This window comes from Pezoporus occidentalis, unplaced genomic scaffold (genome assembly GCF_034315485.1).
Source record: "Pezoporus occidentalis ecotype Australia unplaced genomic scaffold, CSIRO_AGI_Poc_V1 ctg72, whole genome shotgun sequence".
In the NCBI taxonomy this organism is placed as follows: domain Eukaryota; kingdom Metazoa; phylum Chordata; class Aves; order Psittaciformes; family Psittacidae; genus Pezoporus; species Pezoporus occidentalis.
Genome location: NW_026916072.1, coordinates 1,817,974 through 1,834,369, shown reverse-complemented (window position 1 = coordinate 1,834,369; position 16,396 = coordinate 1,817,974). Strand labels below are relative to the sequence as shown.

Genomic DNA, 16,396 nt, shown 5'->3' with positions numbered 1-16,396 from the left:
ATCATCCATGCAAAGGGCTGAGGATCTGGGGGAAGGGTTTGCATATTTGTTTGTGCTTTCAGGGGGGTTTAATTGCAAAATGCTTTTGTAGATATGGGTCCTTTGCCAAATTTAAAGTTTGAATTCCACTTTGACTCTTAAATCAGCAGAGCCCTTTCAACAACTCAAAGGCTTGAACCAAAAGGAACAAACTATATTGTCCTAAAGGTTCATTCATTTCACAGTCTATTAGAGATCATCATCCTCACACTCTCAGACAATGAGTTTTAGAAGTTCTTCAAAGCCATTGAGCCATTGGTCCTGTCATTGGATGTTTAAAATGTATTAATTTCCTCATTATGTGGCTATATGGTCCCCTGTGCTATGGCACATGTACCAGAGAAGAAGCTGTGAACTTTTGCATGCTCATGTTCCTGGGTTCTTTATTTAGCTTTACCAATGAGAAACATTTTACATGAATACAAGACTTCATTGTAAAAAAACTTATATTTCCCCAGTGTCTTTTTGTGTCAACAGAGGACTTTAGTGGCAAGTAATGAGTTTGCACTAAGCAGACAAACACAAATAAATGAAATCTATGTGGATAACCAAGTGTGGTGTATGTATATATTGTATCTCCAAGGATTTCAAAAGAAAAGCAATGAAACAGCACCAGAAATCTGGTCCTTTTAGAAAACAATAGCCATTTATAAAACTTGTTTTTGCTACTGACTTTCCCAGAGAAAAATTAACCCCTGCCCAAATGCTCCAGGTTTTTAATGAGTTATTATATACCCAATCATGTATATGGTGATGTATCAAAAGCATATATGCGAAATACATATTATATATTCTATAATTATGCCATTTGTTATTAAGTTTTGTTAATCAGGATTTAGGTTTTTGCCTCTCTCAGCACTTCCCACATTTCTCCCTAACCTGTTCAGAGGGGCACAAAGTCTCAGTGAAATACCCCGTGGCAGTCACGAAGACTGCCTGTAAGAAAGGCCTTTGGCTGGCTGGATCACATGCCTGACCTCTTCCTGGCTGTATCAGCATAAAGGCTGTTTGGCTTGCAGAGCCCCAGCCTAGCTGGTAGAATTGACCTTCCCAAGAACATCTGAACGATATCCAGGATTTGCTAAATATTCAGAGTGTTTGCCATAGACTGTGTCTGAGAACAGAGAATTTATGTACATTGCAGAAGCAGCAAGTCTGTGCCTGTCTTCAGCTCCTTTCAGACACAAACTACTGGACCAGACAGACCTCTGGTCCAACCCTGGACAGGCACATTCTTTTCCTCACTTATCTTCAAATGCTGTTTCTCCACAGCACTCTGCACTCATTCACGTGTGCCAGTCATCATGCTCAAGTTATGCTCCCTTCAAAAGGGAGCCAAAAGAAGAGCTGGAACAGCTATTTCGGTGTAAAGGTCAGCCAATGATGGAGAAAGGTGAAGGGTGCAGTGCAGTCTGGAAAGCAGGAATTTAGGTGCATACGTGCCACTGATTTCAATGGAGACAAAGGGTTAAACTTCTCCAATAGCTTAAAAATCCCCATGTAAATGTAGAACTGGCTTCACCACCACTGTGCTGGAACTTGGCAACGGTTTAAGAGGACACATCAACACTAAACAACGGTTTGGAACAGGAAGAGAAGATGAATATCTAATCCGATTGAAACTCCAGAGGAAATATCACGCAGGCTGACTGGAATGGAGCCAGGAGACTCACACTAACAGCTCTGGACTTAGGAAAAGTTCTCCACTCAAGGTCTCTCACTACCATCAATACCCCACGTTGGCACCTGGAAGCAGCACTGCGTTTCTAGCAGCCTGAACCTCTCACTCTCAGAGCACAACTAAAAAGATCAGTCTTGTATCTTTTACAATCAAAAGCAGTCTGTTAATACACTCGGCCAGGGCTGTTTGGGAAGAGATGGAGGTTCAGATTAATTTCTTTGTTTCTTTCATACAGAATATATGACACAAAAGTCTTCCGAAATATAAGTGCTTCCTACTTAGGATACAAGTGGTGGGAGCGTTGCCTTGTTGCTTCAAAAGAATGACAAATCGTGTCTCTAAACTCTTTCCACCCAAAAGACCCAGAGGACTCCAAGTTTCCCAGTTATCTAGGAAACCCCACTTACACAAATGCTGTTTCCCAACACACCAGCTATAAACCGCCTCCACTTCTGCGCAAGGACATCCCAAGAACTGCAACATCAGAAAACCGGGAAGTCAGCCAGAACCTTAAAGAGTACTTGATCACAGTTCCCACACCGAAGCTGTTACATATGAAGCCTGTGGTGTCTCGGCGTTCTTCCTGAAGGCTGTTCTCATGCAGATACAGAATGTGAAGAAACCTGTCTCTCCTAGTCTGTGCCCATGGAAAAAAATGCTAATGCACTGAAGCAGGGAGCTCACAGAGAAGAAACTGCACCAGTGATGGCAGCACATGCGGGCCTCAGACATTCCTCCTGGCAGAGTTACCAGCGCAGAGAGCAGGTTCTTGTAGGGAAGAAGTTGGCTTTTGAACTTTCTGTGGCTCATTTCTTAGCATGGCTCCCTCACAGACCTTGCTGGGCAGATTTTAACAGTTTGGTCCTGCCTGTTACTCCTACAAGCTGCAGAGGCACTCCATCCTGGCCTCAGCCCGAGGTGGTGATTCTTTCTTTCTTTCTTTCTTTTTTCATAATCCAGCTCATTTTTAGCTGGATCACATTTCTGATCCAGGTCATTGTCCTGAAGGCTAATGTTGGAAGGGAGGGAGGCAGCAGAACAAACATCCGGGGCTAGAAAAGAGTGGGATAGGATACCCTTTTGGTGACTGCAGACACTGATTTCAGGATGAAGTGACCTTATAGCAGCTTCCTCACTTGCTTTGTGACCACCTTCTGGACCCACCACCACAAATTGCATCTATTCCACTGACTGTTTCATTGTATTTCTAGTTTCATTGTATCTGAGAAATATCTCCCATATAGCTTTAAAATGGCTTTTGAATGCATCTGCCTAGCAGAGCGTGTCCCCCATCGCTCAACATGTGCTGGCTATCTGCTGGTTCACAGCATAAAGACCAGCCACACTCTGGTCCCATTTCATTGCCAGAATCTACCACAGGCTTTGGGAAACAGTTGTTGTAAGGGGAGAAATAAGGATATTTCAGCCTAATTCACCTTTTGAGCATTGTCGTTGGTATTACTTCATAACGTTACGTAGAGGACTTAACTTCTCCCTAGGGCTCTATCAGCATCAATTCTTCAGGACATAACCTGACTCTCACTAATTGTATGGCACATAACATAGCCCTGAACTTGCCCAGGGATTTAGGCAATCACAGAACAGTCTGCGTTGGAAGGGACCTTCAAAGATCACCTGGTCCAACCACCCTGCAAATAGCAGGGACATCTAGATGAGGTTGCTCAGAATCACATCCAGCCTGGCCTTGAAAACCTGACTATGAACAACAGCACATGAAAATAACAACCATCAGCATTTTTCCAATGCATAGATCTATATCCCTGCTCCCTTGAACTAGATGATGTCTCATGGACAAAAGCCTGCAAAGGGCCATGACTCTTCCATATTTCTTCACTCTCAATCAGATGGTGGGAGAATATTTGTTCTTGGGGTGCCCCCGATGTAGACTTGCCAAGAATAACTGTTGCCTGTCCTGAAATGGCAGCTGCAGCCCTGTGGAAACAGCCGCGGCGGGTTCCTTTCTGAAGTGACAGCAGGTCGTACCGACATCAAAGGGGACGTGAGGTTTTCAGTGAGCGCTGTTTGTTGATTTTTTCCCCAGTGAAGTGATATTACATGGCATTTCCAACCCTCAATCCTATTAAGTGACAGAAGTACCTAATAGCACTCATTAAATAACATAACTTGGTGTCAGAAATTCACTGACGGGCTCATGCGGTTGAAGGAGTGGACTTCTGCCCTACAACAACATGGGTTTGGTGGTATTGTTACTGAGGTTTTTTAATAAATGCCATTGATTTGAACAGGTGGAAGCAGAAGAGCCAGGACAGTTCATGAAAAGGGTATCACCAACATAACAGTAAAAAAGTGGGTGCCTGAATTTTACATTTAGAAGGAAGAAAGCATTAAAAACATGTTCATTGCTACGCTTTCACAGAGACCATTGCTTTGGCGACACCAGCCTACACTGCAGTGCTGTCACAAGGTTATGTTACAACAGTATTCAGGAACTTTCCATCTTTCTGTCCAAGGAGCTAATGTATAAATGAAGATATTAATTCTTTTTTAATCATTTTTTAAAGATATCTGTTGCTTATGGGCCCAAAGCAAAGAGAGATAATAAAAACATAAAGGTCTTAAACACCATCACCGTCCCTTGCTCTCAGTCAACTATTAGCTGCATATTTTAAACCTTTAACCCAATGTATTTCTCTTGCAAAGTGAATGACAAAGTTTGTCAGTGTTCACAGAAATAAGCTTATCAATGATGTCTTGCATCTTTCTTTCCACAGCTCTCATTCTCCTGAAGCCCAAATTGTTTTCTACCAACTGACATACAAGTAGTAACTGCAGTTTTCCTGAGGTAGAGATCTGGCATCAGAATGCAAAGGGAACAGCCAACTGCCTGCCCGAAATCCACCTTTCCTCTCAATAGACAAAGCTAGAATCCAGAAAACAGACATCAGAAAAGATGTTAGGGGCCTCCTGATTCAGATTTAATTTTGGAATTGTTATATACACGCAGAAAGTATTAGAAACCAGAATTTCTGTAGAACATCTGTGAAAGTAAACTCTACTCCTCCTTACAAGAGAAGTCTATTTTGCAAGCTGCCATACTCAAAACCAAAGCAGAAAACATTCACACTACACAGTGAGCAATGAAGTTTTACTGGTAAGGAGGTCATGACAGATCCCACTGGAATTGAGTGCTCATGTGAGCAACTTCTCACCAAAATGAAAAGTAATTCGCAACCTGAGCTAAAGGTGTGTAGCTTGCACAGACAAATCCTCCCAAGGTCTGTCCCTCCACACTGAAAAGTCATGGTTTTCATTATGTCTCTACCTGCCCTTTCTTACCAGCCATGCAGCAAAAACCTCTCAGGGTTATCCTACCACCTTACATTACAAGAGCCATTCCACCTCTGGAAAGACAGGGCATCATGGGGCTGTTTTCAGTATTGATCAAGTTGTCATCTTCCCAACGCTGTGGGTCATTTTTCATTTTTAGCCACTGGAGGACGGTCAAGCTCATCGGCAATGGTTTAGAAAAATCCTCTCTTGTATTCTTACAGCTACAGAAAGAAGCATTATCATCACCAGCAAATGCAGAGGCAGAGTGGATCACTTCAGTGGCAGAGCCCATTGGAAAGCACAGGGAACCTTCCCTTTTCATGGGATCATAAAGTAATTTAGGTGTAAAGGGACCTCTGGAGGTCATCATGTCCAGTGACAGTGAATCACTGTCTTGGCTTTGCAATGTCACTGAAGTGAGCAGGCAAAGCAGCCAGCAGCCTTCTGGCTCTGTCACCAAAACCCCAGCTCCCACAATTTTCTAATGATATTTTTAATGGAACATGAATGCTGTTGCAAAAATGACTTCTTTTTGTACCCTAGAGGATTAAAACCAAACATTCTTCCTGGAAATAACAATTACCAGTTAAATCCCTGACTGTAACACTAGGTAAAGGCAGAATGCTCTAAGGAATAACAAAACAATGTGTATTTCTGCAGCAGGAAGAGTTTGGAGATGCTTGTTTACCATACAGCTTGTTCCTACTTGACAGATTCCTAAAGAACCCATATCAAGAGCTCTGATTATAAATAGAGTCAGACAGCATGAAACAGTGTTTCTAACCTGTTCATAAATGGTTTAAAGGAAATTAGAAGTACATCCAAAAAACAAAACCAAGTTTACAGTAAAAGCGCAGAGAGCTAAATTCATCCTGCCAGTAAGCAATGTGTTCTATGGAACTGAGCTGAGTACATCTGCCATCATTTTACCTGGAAAAATCAAAGTGGGGAAAGGAGGAAAGATTTGTAGTTTGCCCTTTGTTTTTGCAAAAGCAAAACAAAACTAAAAAGCCCATGTATCATATTCACCTATTGTACATATGGATAAGTAGTTGAAGTAACACATACAATGATTTCACAATGTGCTTTTAAAAGATTCATTAATGGCTTTGGAAATATGGGAAAGTAATTTATAACAGCACATAAAAAGTAATAGAGGGCCCAATCCTGTCACCACTAACTCAGACTGGGCAGAGCTGAGCTCTCAGGACCTTCTGATGGATTTAGAACACTTTTCAACAGCCTAGTGCAGATATTAGCAAGCCCCAGCCTGGCTGGCTCCCACCATATCCCCACTTGCTAAATCACTCCCTTTTCCTCTTCCCTCCTCCCTCCTTTATTATAATTTAAAACAAAAATATTTTCATGTATTGAGCATTTGTGTATTTGGAATCAGTGCCTGCCTTTTCTCCATCCTGACAACTCTGAGCACTACTGGCCATTAACAGCCTGCAAGTCAAGAGATGCAGACCAGCCAGATACACCAGGCCAGAGCAGCCCACCCTTGACAGCACCCCTGAAACCACCAGTTCTGTGAACTTCTGATTTTCTTTCTGATGAAAACCAAGGTCTCCTACACAATCAGAGGGTAACTGTTGATATGCAAAGGGAGTTGAGTTTCCAGAGCCCTTTATGGTCTGAAGGAAATGTTTTCCCTCTGTCAACACAGTAAGCGAAATTACGAGGATGAACGTATGGATTGAGAGGTTGTGTGAGGGGATTGGCTGAAATTCAGGAGTCCTCTAGGCTGCCTCCTTTGAAGCCAACTTTCCCTTCATCACCAATGTATTAAACTCTGCAAGTCAGCCCAAATGAACCACAGCCTCTGAAAGATCTAGTAGTTCCTTCTGATGACCTGAAGCAGTACGAACAGCTAGCCAGAGGCTGGTGCACTTCAGTGTACCATCACACCTCACAGCATCCACTCCTGCCCTGACTCCCTCATGTGCCTCTGGATACCAGCACAGGACCAGGCTTCAGCCCTTCTCGGCGAAGAATCCCAGAACCTCTAGTTAAGTTTCAGTGAGACAATCAGATCACATGCCCCATCCAGTTGCAGGACACAGATCAGAGTCTCTCCCACAGGTTTCTGAACCGCTTTCAGGTTCATTAACTTTTGTTCCTCTACTGTACAGTTTGGTTCAGATTCAAGTGCTGTGCTAGCTTCTAAGTTCAGCTCTACTGCGAATGCCTCTATCAGTGCCTGGCAGTTCTTCACATTTCCAAGACAGCTCATCAAATTAATGCAGGCTGCTATGTCTCTTCCTTCCAGTTTGACATTACCCACAAACAGTAAAACTTCTCCTATTCAATTCTCTTGCTACTCTTCACAGGCTGAAACAAGGGGGTAAAAAAGCCCCACCATAATGCAGTTGAAAGCCAGTAGGAAAGTTTATTTCTTGTGCTTTTTATTACCTTGCTGCCATTCCCTAGCCATAAGCTGGAAATGTTAAATTATTAAAAATACAATATTAATCAACCAATTGAGTTGCCAGTTCTAATTTTGGATAGAAAAAATGGACAAAGCAATAATCAAAGACTTACCAAAAAAGCAGATGGCTGGAGAGCACTTCTGGCAGTCATGCTACTCACACATGGGACCACTTGAGTTTAACAAATTGGACAACAGAGAGAGTACTGAAATGGAAATTGGGGCTCTACTCCATTCAAATTCTTCAAAATGTTTGTTTTGGATTTGTACCTCTGCTGCAATTTACAACTCAAGATTAGATATAGCAAGAGTAATATTCTTGACTAGAAGAAAAACAGAGTGACTCAACCGTTTGCCAAATCACACAGATTGTGTCCCTGTATACAAATAATGACAATGTATAAATGGTTTCTTAAATAAAACCTGGTACTAAACATGTCTTTTACTAACACAGCAATAAAGTTCTACTAAAGTAGTTGGAGCAAGACACAAGACATTTTCCTGACTCAAACCGCAAACCTTTCCCAAGCAAGGCCCATATCTGCATGTAGACATGTCTAAGTGACACCAGCATGAAAAAGAAACCCACAGCAACTTGAGATTTCAGGGTTGTCTCCACAGAGCACAGAGACCTCCTATTGCAAGTCAGACTACACCTCAAAGCTCCTTGTTCTAAAAGCATGCCCTTCACTGCTAAGGAACTAAAGGGCAGTTGTTTCTGTTAGCCAGTTTTGAGACTGTAAGGCACAGTGCGGTACTTTCTACTCAATCAGGAAAGGAAAATATCACAAAACCAGTGTCAGTAGTACCAATACAAAGGCACACAGGTATTAGGTGACACTAAAACAGGAAATAAAAATGACTCATTCCATCAGTCTTGCTGTAAGAAATCAGTTACCTAAGTGTTTGACAGGAAAAACATGGAGGCCTTTGTCAGGGAGATGCCAGTTGCAGCTTAAAGTAAATGGATGGCCAAATATGATGTCACCTACCACAACCAAAAATTAAGATGAAAGTTCTGCTGGTCTCAGGGACCAGTCACTCACCAGGGAACCGGGGGTTTATATGCACGCCTTCCCGAAGACTCCAAAAATAACATTTTTCCATAGAGCAGAAATTCCTGTAGCCTTCACGCTTTTCCTTTCAGTCATGTTGCAATCCAAAGTGCCAGCCCTCTGTAATGAGGTCATCCGACAATGTAATTTGTAGAGTTTTATTCTGTCAAAATTGATCTTAGTATTTCTATAGCAACTAGATCAAAACAAAAGATGGAGCAGACCGAATAAGTCTCTCCCTGCCACCACCCAGATTTTTATATAAATATATATGTGTGTATATATAAAGCATTACACATATATAATGTTCATGATTCATCATTGAACAACGCTAGAAAAACAGCGCTGGAGAAATAGCAGCACGAAGGATAGCATTTAAAACAAGAAATGTTAGCAAATGCGTAAACTGACATCAATAAAACGTTAAAAACAAGCAATTGCTCAATTATCAAACACCTGGGAACAGAGTCTGTCTTTCCCATTAAATCTAGTCAGGAAAAGTTATTACCCATTTCTGGTTGGGATGGATGGAAGTGAATACTTGTGCTTCTGACAGGACATGAATGCAGTATCTTTCTCCCCGGAGAAAATCACACTTTAAGCATGACTGTTAGGTTGTTAATGATTAAGAAGGCTTGACTGCATTTAGCTACCTAAGCTTAGCTTTGGAAGGGATGTTTGCAACAGATTTGCAAATGTCTGTCAATTTATTTTAGTGCCCCTGCAGGAGCTGAGCTGAGTCCAGCTGCTTGATTACAAAGCACCAGGGAAAACTCTGGATGTGGAACCCAATGCCATTTCCAATCAACTAACACGATTAATAGCACCACCACCCAGCCCCTTCCTTGTGAAACAAAGATTGATCCATTACAATGGTGGGATAAAAGACTGGATTTTCCTGCAGACCAATTTTCCTTAACATCAGAGTAGCTTCTGAACATTTCTTAGGAGATTTCAGTTAGGTTCTGAACACAGACTGTCAAACACACACTGTGTGCAGGTGGACACGTACACCTCATGTAAGCATTGAAAGCCCAGAACAGCCACACAGTTCCTAACTTGGGCTTTAAGGAGCAGATGAACCTCTCCTAACGCGTAACATGTACCTGTCTCCAGAAACCTGCGTAGTGTCACTTACAGCCTCTAGTCTAAAAACATGCGAGAGTTTCAGATAGATCCCTAAAGTGGTTGGGCAGGAATTTCTGAGAATGGCATGACAGGTAGGAAAAGGAAGATGGACTCACTGTATCGCTGCAGGTCCCACTGTGGTTCTGCTGCTGGCTGCCATCTGTGGAGGTCACCGCTGCTTCAGCCATGGTGAGGGATTGTGGCTGGAAGGCAGCTTGTCTTCTAGGCCAAGTGCTACTGCTTGTTAAGAAAAGGAGAGAATGTGAAGTTAGAGAAATACTGTCATTTAAAAGAAACAAACACTCTCAAGAGCGGGATATTTCTTTGACCCCAAGCTCTCCTGCTGGAAGACAGAATTCCCCCATCGGTTTAAGAAGGGGGGTGTGATGGACAAAAAGTTCTTGGTGAATACAGGAATAAGATTCTGCGCACGGCTAATTTGAAGCACAGGAATGTTTCCAGAGATTACTCACCCTCCTAAAATTAAACACACTCAAGCCTTTCACCTGAGTGAAGACCCTGACCCCGCAAAGCACTCTTCCACTTGATGGAAATTCCCTTGAGTAACGGCAGAGAAGAATTAAGTCCTGGCAGAAGCCAAACTATGTATTCATACTGAATTTGAAGATGCTTCTGGAACAACTTCTATCTATACATGGTCTTGTAGTACTGCCATTTCAAAGCTTATTATACAACTGACACAGATGTTGGCATGTCTTATATACTAATTATAAAATACTATATAAATATGTTTATAAATGCACGCATAGAGCTGTTACCTTATTTTAACTTCAAAAAAACACTGATCTGCTGCTGCAGCAGGAGATGCAAAACACTGACTTCGGCAAGAATGCTTAAGAAGTATAAAATAAAAGAAGCTGTGAGTTTCTTCCTAATTATCACCAGTTTCTGACTGTCAGAGAAGATGTGCCTTTTCCATGTGAAACCCCTCATTACCCCTTCCTTCCAATAAAGGCAATCAACATTGAACTTAGAAGTTCCAGCCTGCATCCAGTTTACAGGCTTTACCATCCTGGCGCTTTGAAACGGCGTCTTGGAGAAGGCACATCAGAAAAAACTGGAGGAAATTGGAGCTAAAAAAGATTTTAAAATAAAACCAGTATTTATGTCTCCCAAATGGGAAGTTTGGAGCAGCGAGGGCAGGAAACGGTATTTAAGCTGATTACCCAAGCAAAGTCCTCTGCCTTTTCAGCAGTGCCGCGGTCCCTCAGTAAAACCATTTAAATTAATTGGGGTTTGGAGCAGGGGGAAGGGGGGGAGATGTCAAATTTTATCTGGTGTGTTAGTGACGGCCGGCTGGAGAGGGGCTTTCAGCCCCGGTAATTGGGCCTGTTTGCTCCCCCTCCACCACAGCTTTGACATGCAATGTTCTAATAACCCACAGCGCAGGTGGCCGCCGGTGTCAGCCCTGCCTGTCCCTTCCCCTCAGCACCCGCTCGGCTGAGCAGGCTGCTCTAGGCCCAGTGGCCATTAACCCCAATGCTCTTGGCGTGTCGCTTAGCAACCGATTAAGTAGCCGGGATCTTTAACATTTGTACCAGAAATTCACACAAATGGAAGTCTTTTGGGCCACGCTAGCCTCAGAGACATGGATCTTATTATGCGTTTTACCTAATTATCAAGCGAAGGCAAGCGGAGCGTGGTTTCCTTGGGCGATAATTCCATGGGTGTTTGCATCCCCATAAAAAATTACATCTTCTCATTCACACTTGCACATAACTGACTAGACAAATAATATTATCATAGTGGGAAGAGCCAAAATTAGAAAGGAAATACTGCAACGTTTAGATTTAATCTGGTGAGCATTAGATCATGATTCACTTTGACATAAAAGCTCAAGAGCACGTTTAACTGGGACAAAGCGCAGTGCGATGTTTTAAACAAGAAGGAAATAAGTCTGATGTTTCATGGGCTGCAGTATTTGCTGTTGAAATCCTAATAACTGCCTACACTCTGCACTTGTGTTGTACCTAATGAATCGGGTTTAAGTTTCAGAAAGCTTCAACAAATTGGAAGATCTTATTTGCTTCTGACTTTCCAACAAAGAGCAGGTTTTCAACAGAACAGAACAGAAAACTGACAACAAAACCCCCCTCAGCTTCCAATCACCACACTCCATTCATTTTTACTGTATTTCACAGCAGCATTTTTAAAATAAGCATATTTTGGGATAAAAGATGTTTTAAAAGAGGTAAGTATTCAAACATCATAAGCAAAACTGGCATTGTTGTTTTCCAGCATCCACAGTTAAATACCCCATAGTGGATACACAGCGATGCTTCTCCAAGTCTAGAACCTGCTCAAGCCTCAGGAAGCTTTGATTTACCAAATAAAACAGTGAATTCATTCTCCATATGAAACAGTGGCTGACTCAACACAAGTTTTGGAGGTGGCTTAACCCACTGTCTGTGCCTTCCTCAGTCCAAGGATACCAATAAATCTCCCATGTCCATGTTTCCAGCATAACCTGCATTTTTCCTGATGATTTATGTTCATCGAAACACATTTCCTTCATGCAGCAACTGGAATGAACAAATCTAGAAAGAAACCAGACCACAGAAACCAAGCTGCTAACTCTTTCTCACATACGCACATACAATGCCAGGTCCCAGAAGCTGCTGTGATTGCCTGGATATGGTCCTCTTACGAACCCAGCTGAGTGTGGCAGGGCTCTGTAAGCAACTGCAATTTCAAGGCAGATAAATGTTATGTAAACTCAAATTTTGCAGCTTTATCATTGTGTATCTTCCATGCCAAGTGGCTTCTTACATAGAAAGCAAACATCATGGAGTTTATTTCCAAAAAACCAAAAAACAAGTTTACAGTTCCGCTTGGCCTAAGGCTTGTTTATAAACACAGGAGCAGACCGGCCTTATTACAATGGGAATGGCAGAAAAAAAACCTATTTTCAAGCTGAATATGAGCCAACAGTGAGCTTTCAGCAAGTAAGGCAAAGTGGGCTTTATCTGAAGCATGGCCCTGGCTTCATTGGTCTGATGAAGAGATGCTGATTTACTAATAGCAGCCTGCAAGGAAGTAGCCTACACTGAATCCCCTTACTTGAAATGAAATTATAATGGCAACAGAGCCAAACTTCTCACTTGACACAGATGACAGAACAGGGGCAGTATCAAAAATGGTGTCTTGGCAAGTTCAGCTTGGAGATTAGGAAGAACATTTTCAGAAGAAAGGTGGGGCAGCCCTAGAACAGGCCACCAGAGAGGCAGAGGATCTCAGTTCTTCAAGGTGTTTCATGCTAAACATGCACCTTTTGACATTTGTGTTTTCAGTGACAAAGTACCATGTTAAGAAATTCTTGATCAGGTATTGGAGGAACCACTCAGCTCCTCAGTCAAATTCATAAAAGGACCTGGTCTTTCTTCTTTAAATACCCAAATGCCTTTAAAAGTCTTATCATAAGCTGCCTAATAACTGCAGCTCCATGCTCTGTACCCCCAGAATACAGAACCATCTGGGGGTTCCATTCATATGCAAACCCTTGCACTTTATCCCAGTGGACTATTCTCTATGAATACAGACTTATTTGGAGTAAAAGTGCAGGATCTGGCCATAGAATTTGCCTCACAAGAGCAAACTCCACATATTTGTAAAGATTATCAGTCAACTACAGTGCTTTCTACTGGAGAAACAGTTAAGAAACAGTTACTCAGTTAAGATAAACAAAGAAATTCCCATGCACTGGAAAGGAAAACCTATTAACTGATTAAACATGTGAATCAGTTGATAAACTGGTTATCAAAGTTCTGAAAACATTTTTAACAATGACCCTTCCTGCCATTTTTAACAATGACCCATAAAAGCTAGAATAATTCAGTGCTTTACAGGAAACCAGCTGGAGAGAAAACAGAACATATTTCTGATCTAAGAAGCTGCAGCTCTGCCCTGTGAGCTGACAGATTTAGACACCAATTATCAGTGAATTAGTGATAAACATTTTTAATACCAATTAAAAGCTTTGGATGAGCTTTTGCAAAGGTTTCTAGCTGTTTTCAGCACACAAAAAGATTACCAGTCTTAGCCCATCTGCTGTTACTTCTAATTCATTCCTTGATGGTCAAGAGAGAATTCTGGTGCCAGATTAAGGGGTTCTGCTTAAGCAACATCATTACAATTGCTCAGCTGCAAAGCATGGACAGAACCTGCTGTGTTTAAAGAAAATGCAGCCATGAACTTCAGGTGGAGATTTATATTTTCCCCAAATTGAGATAAATATTCAGTTCTGAGGCACTTTTCAGACTATACAAATGCTTGACATCTATTCCCCTTCCTCATATCCTTTGCATTAGCCCTGTAAAACAGCTGTTAACCAAAATACATCCCAACCCTGAACTCCCCTTCTGCATGGCTTCATGGCAAGTACAATGTCTACAGCTCTCTTTTTCATTTCATTATCACAAAAGTCAGTCCAGCTAAAAAGCAATATCACAAGTCAGAGAAATCCCAGAACACAAGAGGTTTCCACCAGGGTCTTGTAGACTGTTCTAATAGCTAGCCAAGATTTTGACATAAAACTTTTCCATCAACTAAGGGCTTTTAAGAAGTCCTAGAAAAAGATTCAAGCTTTCTTCCAATTACTGCAGAGCACTGGAAGTAAGTTAAAAAGGTCAGTATTTAAACATTTGGCTTTACAATGATCTTAAAACAATCCAGTCTTTGTACAAAAAACCCTCTCTCAGCCTTCTCATAAGCTGAAATAATAAGGCAGAGAGAATTAAAAGCCAGAGTTAAAAGCCAGTATTCTATTTTCATTCCAGAAACACAACATTTAAAAGTAATCAAACAAGGCATTTGTTAACAGAAGAGCATAAATAAGATGAAAATGACCAGAGGTTTCAAATTTTGACGTCTGCTACCATTTCTGGGAACTTCATATCGCAAAAGCATGGCTTGCTCATGGTATAGAAAGACCCTATTTCCTTGGCTGCAGCCTGATCTCAGTACTGATGCCTGTGCTTTTGGAAGAGGAAGAAAACAAGAAGTTCAGAGGGTTCTTATTAACAGATTTACATGTATTCTAAGGCTATGATGGATTTGGAATACAGCTGAGACCCACACAGACCCTGGGTTTGGAGGGAGGCAATGCACTCAGCACCTCTCTGTAAAGAGCTCTTCAGGTCACAAATCTAAAAGGAGATGAATACACACAGGGTTTGATACTTTCAGTTCTGTAATTTGCAAAAGAAGTAGAAACTGCCCAGCTCATATACTTAAGGTCATGTTGCACTTTTTTGGTCTACAGAAACAAAGCAGTAGGAGAACACTATGTTCTCCCCACCACCTTCCTCCCACTGCCCCCTCTCCATAGCAGGAAGCTCCCAGTGGGAGCCACTCACTGCCTTTCAGAGGGGTTTAACTGTGTGTGAACAGAAATTCACTACAAGTTTCAATATAATCCCTGGCTCAAGCAGTTCCTCTTTCTCTCTATGACCTGGACTCCATCTGTACTTTGTGTAAAGCAGAAATGTGGTTTTCCCCACTGACACTACAAAACCCTAAAATACTCCCTGAAACTAGATTAAGTGTAAAAATGTACAGTCAGTTTTGCAACCTTTCATTTCTCCTTTTATCCCGTGCTTTGGAGCAGCCTCTCTGAGATCAGCACAGCCATTTTGCAAACCCAAACCCTACATTTTTACAGAACCTGCTTAGTTTCAGATGTTTCAGTTACCAGGAGCTCAGCCCGAAGAATTTGAAGGTTTTCAGAACTTTCAAGTCACCTTTTTCCTGATAGCCAAGAACCAAGTTGCCCACAGCAATGTCCAAACATTTCCAATGCCTGTTAACAAACACTTGGTTACCTATAAATACATTTAAAGCTATAGCCTCTTTATACATCCCAGTTGTATCAGTATTCAATTAAATGGTTTTCCTATTCTACTTAGATATTTTTGCAGTTACACATAATATACACTCTTTGTTCTTCTTCCAGGGCTGAAATTTGAGCAGAGCTGTAAAAGCATCAAACACCAATGCCCAGATTCGTGATACAGCTCAAGAGCAGAATAGTGCAGCAGGTAATTGATAACATATAGAAAATAACTATGCTTTGATACAGATATAGCTGTGGCCATAGAATAGGGATGAGCAGTTCTAATATTGCAGCAAGGGCAAATGTAAAACTTACATTTTAAAAAGCCTGTGTGCATACAGCGAGTTGTTACATCTAACATGGATTGAACCCTCTAGCAGTTGCAAGTTGTCTTGTGAGTGAAAACACTGCTGGGATGGAGAAATGTCTCAGCATGACCTGTTGATGTGACTCATTCCATGATCCCCACCACGACCTGCTGAGCAGCAGTGGCAGGACCCTGCGGTGGGGGGCACATGGCACAGGGCTGCACTGTGCGCTACTCATACGTGCTGGAGATTGAGGCGTAAAACTGGAGAGGGCAAAAAGAGAGATAGGAAAAAAAGAGAGATTCAAGTGAAAAGAAGAGAACTTTAATTTCTCAAAGGAAAAAAAAATCAGGGGAAGTTACAAAAGAAATCAGAGATCAAAAATCCCCTCTGCAACACGTGAACACTTTTTGTAGTGACAGCATCATTTTCAAACTCAGGTTTCAAGCTTTGCAGATGAAGACAAAAGCATTAGACAAATAACACCTATGTCCAGTCCTTCCTATAGCTGAGGCCAGATCAAAGCCAGACATGGCATGCCAGACTTTCCTCCTCTTTGCTACTGGGAATTCTTGACAACTCCTATGGACC

At 41.8% G+C, this 16,396-nt stretch overlaps 1 long non-coding RNA gene across 4 annotated transcripts in view; it reads right to left on the bottom strand.

Annotated features, from left to right (window-relative positions):
- LOC134176039 (uncharacterized) overlaps positions 1-16,396 on the bottom strand; it is a 172,675-nt gene that overhangs the window by 117,477 nt on the left and 38,802 nt on the right. For 3 of the 4 annotated variants that reach the window (XR_009969230.1, XR_009969229.1, XR_009969231.1), the window contains exons 4-5: positions 9,763-9,886; positions 8,510-8,638 (exon numbers count right to left, since the gene is read on the bottom strand). This is a non-coding gene — a long non-coding RNA (uncharacterized LOC134176039). The remainder of the gene's footprint in view (positions 1-8,509; positions 8,639-9,762; positions 9,887-16,396) is intronic. The other variant, XR_009969232.1, reaches the window with a different exon arrangement.